Source organism: Jaculus jaculus, unplaced genomic scaffold (assembly GCF_020740685.1).
Source record: "Jaculus jaculus isolate mJacJac1 unplaced genomic scaffold, mJacJac1.mat.Y.cur mat_scaffold_59_1_489403_arrow_ctg1, whole genome shotgun sequence".
NCBI lineage: Eukaryota > Metazoa > Chordata > Mammalia > Rodentia > Dipodidae > Jaculus > Jaculus jaculus.
In genome coordinates this window covers 202312-209005 of record NW_025423506.1, presented here as the reverse complement: position 1 = coordinate 209005, position 6694 = coordinate 202312, and the positions used below count along the sequence as shown (strand labels likewise).

Genomic DNA, 6694 nt, shown 5'->3' with positions numbered 1-6694 from the left:
AATCTTAGCTGGTAATCAACGATGGTTGTGAACTAACTGAGAGATGTAATCTCTCTTCCAGGTTCCACCTTTCTGACATTTTAAAAAATTCCATCTAAGAACTAGAATTGCACCTCTTGGTGTCGCTGTCACCCTGAGAACAGGAACAAAGGAAAGAAAGTCTACAAGGGCTTTGATTCTTCTACACAGGAATACATAAAGCTAAGCTTATTAATGACTAATTTTGAAGCCAGCCTACATGGGTTTGAACTCCATTCCTTCTGCTTGGGAATATCTCTATGCATCGGTTACCAATTGCTTCTTTGTGTTTCAAAGAGTCTGGTTAGTCATTTCTGGTTCTTCCAACTGTACATAGGCTTCCTGTGTTTTTTGTCTGCCTCTATAGTCCATCACAAAAGTTACATCTAGTATGTTCAGTCCTGCAAAGTCTATGATGTCTTTCTCATCGCAAATGTAAGAGGAAGGCCTCATAAGCAAACCACACCATCCTTGACTGCAGGTGAAGACTTGATCTGCAGGCTCTTCGTGAGGGCATCCACATCCTCATTGTTGATCCCACACACTTCCACATACTGCTGACCTATGTACACCCAGTGCTTTTATACGAATTTCTGTACATCCTGCTCCGACTCCATTTCAATTATGGCCTCACCCCTTCGTTTTCCTTCTCTATTTAATAAGAATTGTATTCCATTCTCACTATTGCGGATTCTGCAGCCTGAGAAAAAGTTAAGCACATCTTCCACAGTACATGACCAGGGCAACTCTGGAGCTCTAATGAGAGAAACATCATCCACTTCCTCTCCTAACTTGGACAGGCTCAACTGTACTCAGGTCGTGGAGGAAGGTCTTCCGGATGGATCTTTTCGGACTCCTGGCTGAAGGCCACACCGGGCAGCGGCCGCCAGCACCTGGGGTAGCAGAAGGCCACGTAGGCCAGGTGGGAGGCAGCAGGGTACTGTGGCGAGGGAGAGGCCACGCAGCCTCCTGGAGGACACGGCCCGAGCTGTGGCTCCTCGTGTTCGAGGCAGGCATGAACAGCAGCAGCAGCAGCAGGAGGAGGAGGAGGAGGTTGGAGGAGGAGAAGGCAACAGCGGCGGAATGCCAGGTGCAGACTAGAAGGGCGTGCAGGCGAGGCCCATTTAAGCTGCAGCTAGCGCCCCAGCACACAGTGGGATGGCCATGCACTGGGCGGCCTTGGGGAGTCGGGAGGCGTGTATGGCATGCAGGCCGAGGCAAGTGGAAGCCAGGCCCCGGGGAAGGAAGCATCTGCGCCGTGGGCGCCTGGCCACCGCGAGGGCGTGGACTGTGAGAAGCCCAAACTCACGTTTTTATTTACAGGCTCCTACATTCAGAACTTTCCTGGTATAAGATTTATTTTACTAAGGAAAGCTCTCATAATGATATAAGGTGCTATGCAAGTTGGCAAAAAAAAAAAAAAAATCAGTAGTCTTTGTTACAGTTATCTATGAGTTGTTGGTAGAAGATATCCTACCAAGAACGTCTTGTGGGAGGGAAGGGCTTATTTTGGCTTATAGGGTTGAGGGGAAGCTCCAAGGCACAAATGATGACAGGGGATAGACATCATCTCCTGGCCAACATAATGTGGACAACAGCCGCAGGAGAGTGTGCCAAGCACTGCCAAGGAGAAGCTGACTATAACACCCATGGGCTAGCATCACCTCCAGGAGGCTGTAGTTTCCAAATCACCACTAGATGGGGACCTACCGTTCAGAACACATAAGTTTATGGAGGACACCTGTATTAAATCACCAGTCTTGCCCTGTTGTGGACACTGGATGCTATAAAACTGAATATAAGATGTGGCCACTGATTCAACAGTGGTATGAATCTTCTAGGGGCAACAACTGCCTCCTTATTGGATTTGAAGCCTGTTTCAGGGGAAGGAACACATGCCTGGTATTGTAAATCCACTCCAAAGCCTATAGCTAGGGAGGTCACAGGCCCCATGGGGGAGCTTACCACTCACAATTTGCTCAGTGGACTTGTAATTAAACTGTATTCTAAATATTTGTGTTTATATTCATAATCTAGTGTAGCTCTCAGCCTTGATCAGAGCGTCATCTTTTGGCAGTGGGTGACAGCCGTAGCAGAGATCCATAAATAGTCAATGTGACTGCTGAGTATTTGGCAATAAGCAGAACATATATATAACCCCTTCAAGCTCAGGAATAATCATAGAAGAGGGGATGAAAAGCCAGAGGACAAAGGATAAAGGAGAGCACATGCCTTTAATCCCATCACTCGGGAGGCAGAGGTAGGAGGATTGCCATGAGTTCAAGGCCACCCTGAGACTCCATAATGAATTCCAGGTCAGCCTGAGCTAGAGTGATACCCTACCTCAGAAAACCAATAATAATAATAATAATAATAATAACAACAACAATATTAACAATATCTTCTAAATGTCAAAGGCTATTGCAATCGTGAATGCACAGTGGCCACTCACAGAAGACCTGACAAAAAGAAGGGTGGGAGGGATGAGTGGACAATGAAAGTAGGAAGTCACTGGGAGAAAGGGATTCAGTAAGGAACAATTGCATAAGAGAAAAAATAATGGATCTCAAGATATTTTATACAAGTTTTAAATAGTGTAAAATAGAAAATAAGATAAAAAGAAATGTGGGCTGGGGATATGGCTCAATGTTTAAAGGTGCTTTCTCCCCAAAGCTACTGAACAAGTCTGGATACCCAGAACTCTTGTAAAGGCAGAAGCAGAGTGTCACGTGCATGACTAATTCCAATTCTCCGAAGGCAATGGGAGGTGGAGTCCAGAGAATCCCCAAGCTTGTGGACCAGCTAGTCTGGCCTTCCAAGCATCAACACGAAGACCCTGTCTCACATCCCTATCATACCTGCCAATGCTCAGGCAACATTTTGGAAGAGGTGATGGAAAAAAATATAAGAGCGAGAGGATGGGGAGGAATGTTTAGAACATTGTATTCTGGACATGTGGTAACCACTGCATGAACTACCTCACAGTAGCTATGTCATCTTTGGTAATGAGGGAAGGAAAAGAGTTCAGCAAAATTTAGAAAGAAACAAAATCAAAATTTAGACAAACTGGTTGAAGGGAGGAAGTGATTTAGTGGAAGTATGGAGTATAAGGGAGAAGGGATAAGAAAATGAACACCAGAGGACTATAATCAAAATATTATATATTATTTACATGTGTAAAATTGTTAAATTTAAACACAATTTTCAAAAAGAAAAAGTAGAAGGTTAACACCAACACACAAAGATTGTTTTTTGACTTCTAAGCATGCTTGGTGGCACATGCAAGCTGATGTACATGCGCATGCATATACACATATGCACACACACAGCATACTAAAAACGTTGCACGAGGACTGATAAAGACATTTAGTAATACCTCACAACAAATAGACTGGGTTAAGAACAGGAAACACACTTTTAAAAATATGCAACAGACATATATATTGAGTATTCTTCCTGATTTGATACATTGGTAAATGTTGTAAATATAGACAATAGACTAATGATTGTAAGTTCATATATACAAAAAGTTACTATGTCAAATTATTAGTCTATTATTATTCAGTATTTACATTAACCAATCATCATCTTTTTAAAATTTTTTTTTTATTATTTATTTGAGAGCGACAGACACAGAGAGAAAGACAGATAGAGGGAGAGAGAGAGAATGGGCGCGCCAGGGCTTCCAGCCTCTGCAAACGAACTCCAGACGCGTGCGCCCCCTTGTGCATCTGGCTAACGTGGGACCTGGGGAACCGAGCCTCGAACCGGGGTCCTTAGGCTTCACAGGCAAGCGCTTAACCGCGAAGCCGTCTCTCCAGCCCCATCTTTTAATTAATACATGAAATTTTCTTGCAATGGATGACATTCTAACATAGACTGAGCTACAACACTAAAACCATCATTAGTCATTAGAAAATCATGTCCTTGTTACCTACATAAAGGACACTGATTTTACTTGACTTTGTAAGGATTCATCAAGAACATCATACATTAATTCACTTGTCATGTTTAAAAATTATTTTGTTTGCAGGAGAAATAGTATTATAACCCAATTAAACATAGTTTTTTGAAACTTCTCTCTTTAAAGACTACAGAAGAGAAGTAAAAAAAAAAAAAAAACATTATTTTTCAGGGAAGTTATATGAATATAGCTCCAAACAATCTTACATGTTCGCTTCCATGAGATGAATAGCCTACTTCACCAAAGGTTAGTAATTAGACAGTGAGGAGATATACAGAGGTAAATCAGTTCTCGCCCAAGTAATCTTACTTTAAAACAAGGTCATTTGATTGAACATATCATCTGTTATAGTTTTCTTTGCCACAAATGCCTTTTCCAGTTTCAAGGTACTACATGTATTACTACATATATCTAGACTATTATACACAGTACATTATAGAGTTGTTGTTTTGAAAACATTCAAATTGCAGTCTTTTCCTAAAGAATGAAGTTCCTTAGTTATATATGCTTTCATTTATATTAAAAATAAATAATAAATAGGGCTGGAGACATGGATTAATGGTTTCTGTGAAGCCTAAGTAGTCGTGTTTGACTCTCTAGATCCCACACAGGCCAGACACACACACAGTTTAGACAAGCACAAGGTTGAACTATCCCCTTAGGTGTCTCAAGTGTTTGGAGATTGGTTGGAGTGGCTGAGACCCTGGCATATCAATTCTCTCTCTCTCTTTCAAAAAAAAAGAATTAAAAAATAAATTAGGCTGGATAGATGGCTTAGAAGATAAGGTGCTTGTCTGTGAAAGATAAGGACCCGTGCTCTACTTTCCAAATCTCATGTTAGCCAGACACACAAAGGTGAGGCAATTGCATGATTGCACATGACCAATAGGTAGCACAAGTATATGGAGTTTGAGTGCAGTGGTTGAAGCCCTAGCATACCAAGTCTCTCTCTTCTGTCTCTCTCTCTCTCTTTCATACTCTTCTCTAAAAAAGTCAAACAGATAAGTAAATGTTTTGTGAAATTAATAGATTTGTACAATCCAAATATCTGTTTTGTTACTGATAACAGTAACTGGAACTGGGTGAAGTAAATATATTAAAAACACATTCCAGGGGGCTGGAGAGTTGGCTTAGCGGTTAATGGACTTGCTTGCAATGTCTAAAGACTCAGGTTCAATACCCCAGTGTGCACCTAATCCAGATGCACAAGGTGAAACACCTGGAGTTCATTTGTAGTGGCCGGAGGCCCTGACGTGCCTATTCTCTCTTTCTTAGTCCTTCAGTCTCTCTCTCATCTATCTGCCTCTCTCCCTCAGTCAAATAAATCATATTTATTATATTTTGTTATTATTACTATTTGTTATATCTATAAATTTTTAGAAATAGTGCACTGCTTATGAAGCCCTAGCACTCTGCTTCCAAGCTTCCCCAGAAAAAATACCCCAGCCAAGTAGCCAATGTTAAAACTACTGCTCATCAGCCGGCCTTTTAATATATGTTACAAAGTCAGCAGTGGAAATAAATAACAGAAGTGAGAAACCTTGCCAAAGGACAAACCAAAACATCAAAATCATCTGGGGCTATAGAAAATTCAATGTCATAAATATTTACATCTTTTTCAGAAGAGTTCTCTTATTTTTTTCATATACAAATGGAAAATTCCACCTGAAGTGCATTTTCCCTGGTGAAGTACATTCAGTAATGAGAATCAGAACAACACTAAACCCCTCATTTTTTATGCAAGAATTATCCACCCACATAATTAAGTTATACCTGATGTATATTAGAGTCTACTTTCTCAGTTTTAAAGATGAATGCCTGACATAGAGTCATCATTAACCTCATGAAATGTGGAAACATGTATGATCACAATTGAGCTAAATATTAATAATCTAAGAAACAATACTATAAAATCCAAGAAAATGTTCAAGCAACAAAAGTTATAAAAGAATTTTGTATACATTTTTTCAGTTAATTCTTTAAAATCCAGACATGAAAAAGTATTTTACTTGGTTTCATTAAACTGAACATAACTTGTAAATTCAAAGATATGTTAACATAAAATACACTAAAGTTGGGACACAAAAGGAAAAACCATTCTAATTTCTTACAGTATTACAAAAGAAATTTTATTAAATTCATTTAGAGAAGTCTAATTAGTATTTAATTGAGTTAATGAATAAATTTGTATACACACACATCACAATTTCATCCATGAAGAAAGATAATGGCTTAATGGATTTATTACATAAATTCACTTCCTGACAACTTATGCAGACATTTAAGACTATTTTATATCAATAATACATTAACAGAAAGTAGAGGTTTTCAAGCAGGACTCTAGTACACTCTATTTAAAGTTCCATATGAGAACAGAGTGAAGGAGGATAAAGTAAAACATGGCTCAGGGAAATTTTGCAGAAGAGGGGGCGGAAAGAATGTCAGAGCCACATGTTGGGTCATGATATGCAGAGACATTTATCTTATACATAACTGTGGGCTAACTCCACAATGCATGGCCAATATACCTCAACAAGGAGGGGCAATGGGGAGGGGGTAGTTCACGATGAGCCTAATAATGGTACCAAACTGACTGTATTTGCTGAATATAAAGCAAATAAATAAATAAAATGTACTTTCCCCATTCAAAATATATATATAAGAAACATTTCAAATGTGTGTTTGCTCTATCACTCCATGTTGGCACTCCAG

At 39.8% G+C, this 6694-nt stretch overlaps 1 pseudogene; it reads right to left on the bottom strand.

The window, feature by feature from the left end:
• Nucleotides 1-217: 217 nt before the first annotated feature.
• Nucleotides 218-4027, bottom strand: LOC123457473 (annotated as a pseudogene).
• Nucleotides 4028-6694: the final 2667 nt, after the last annotated feature.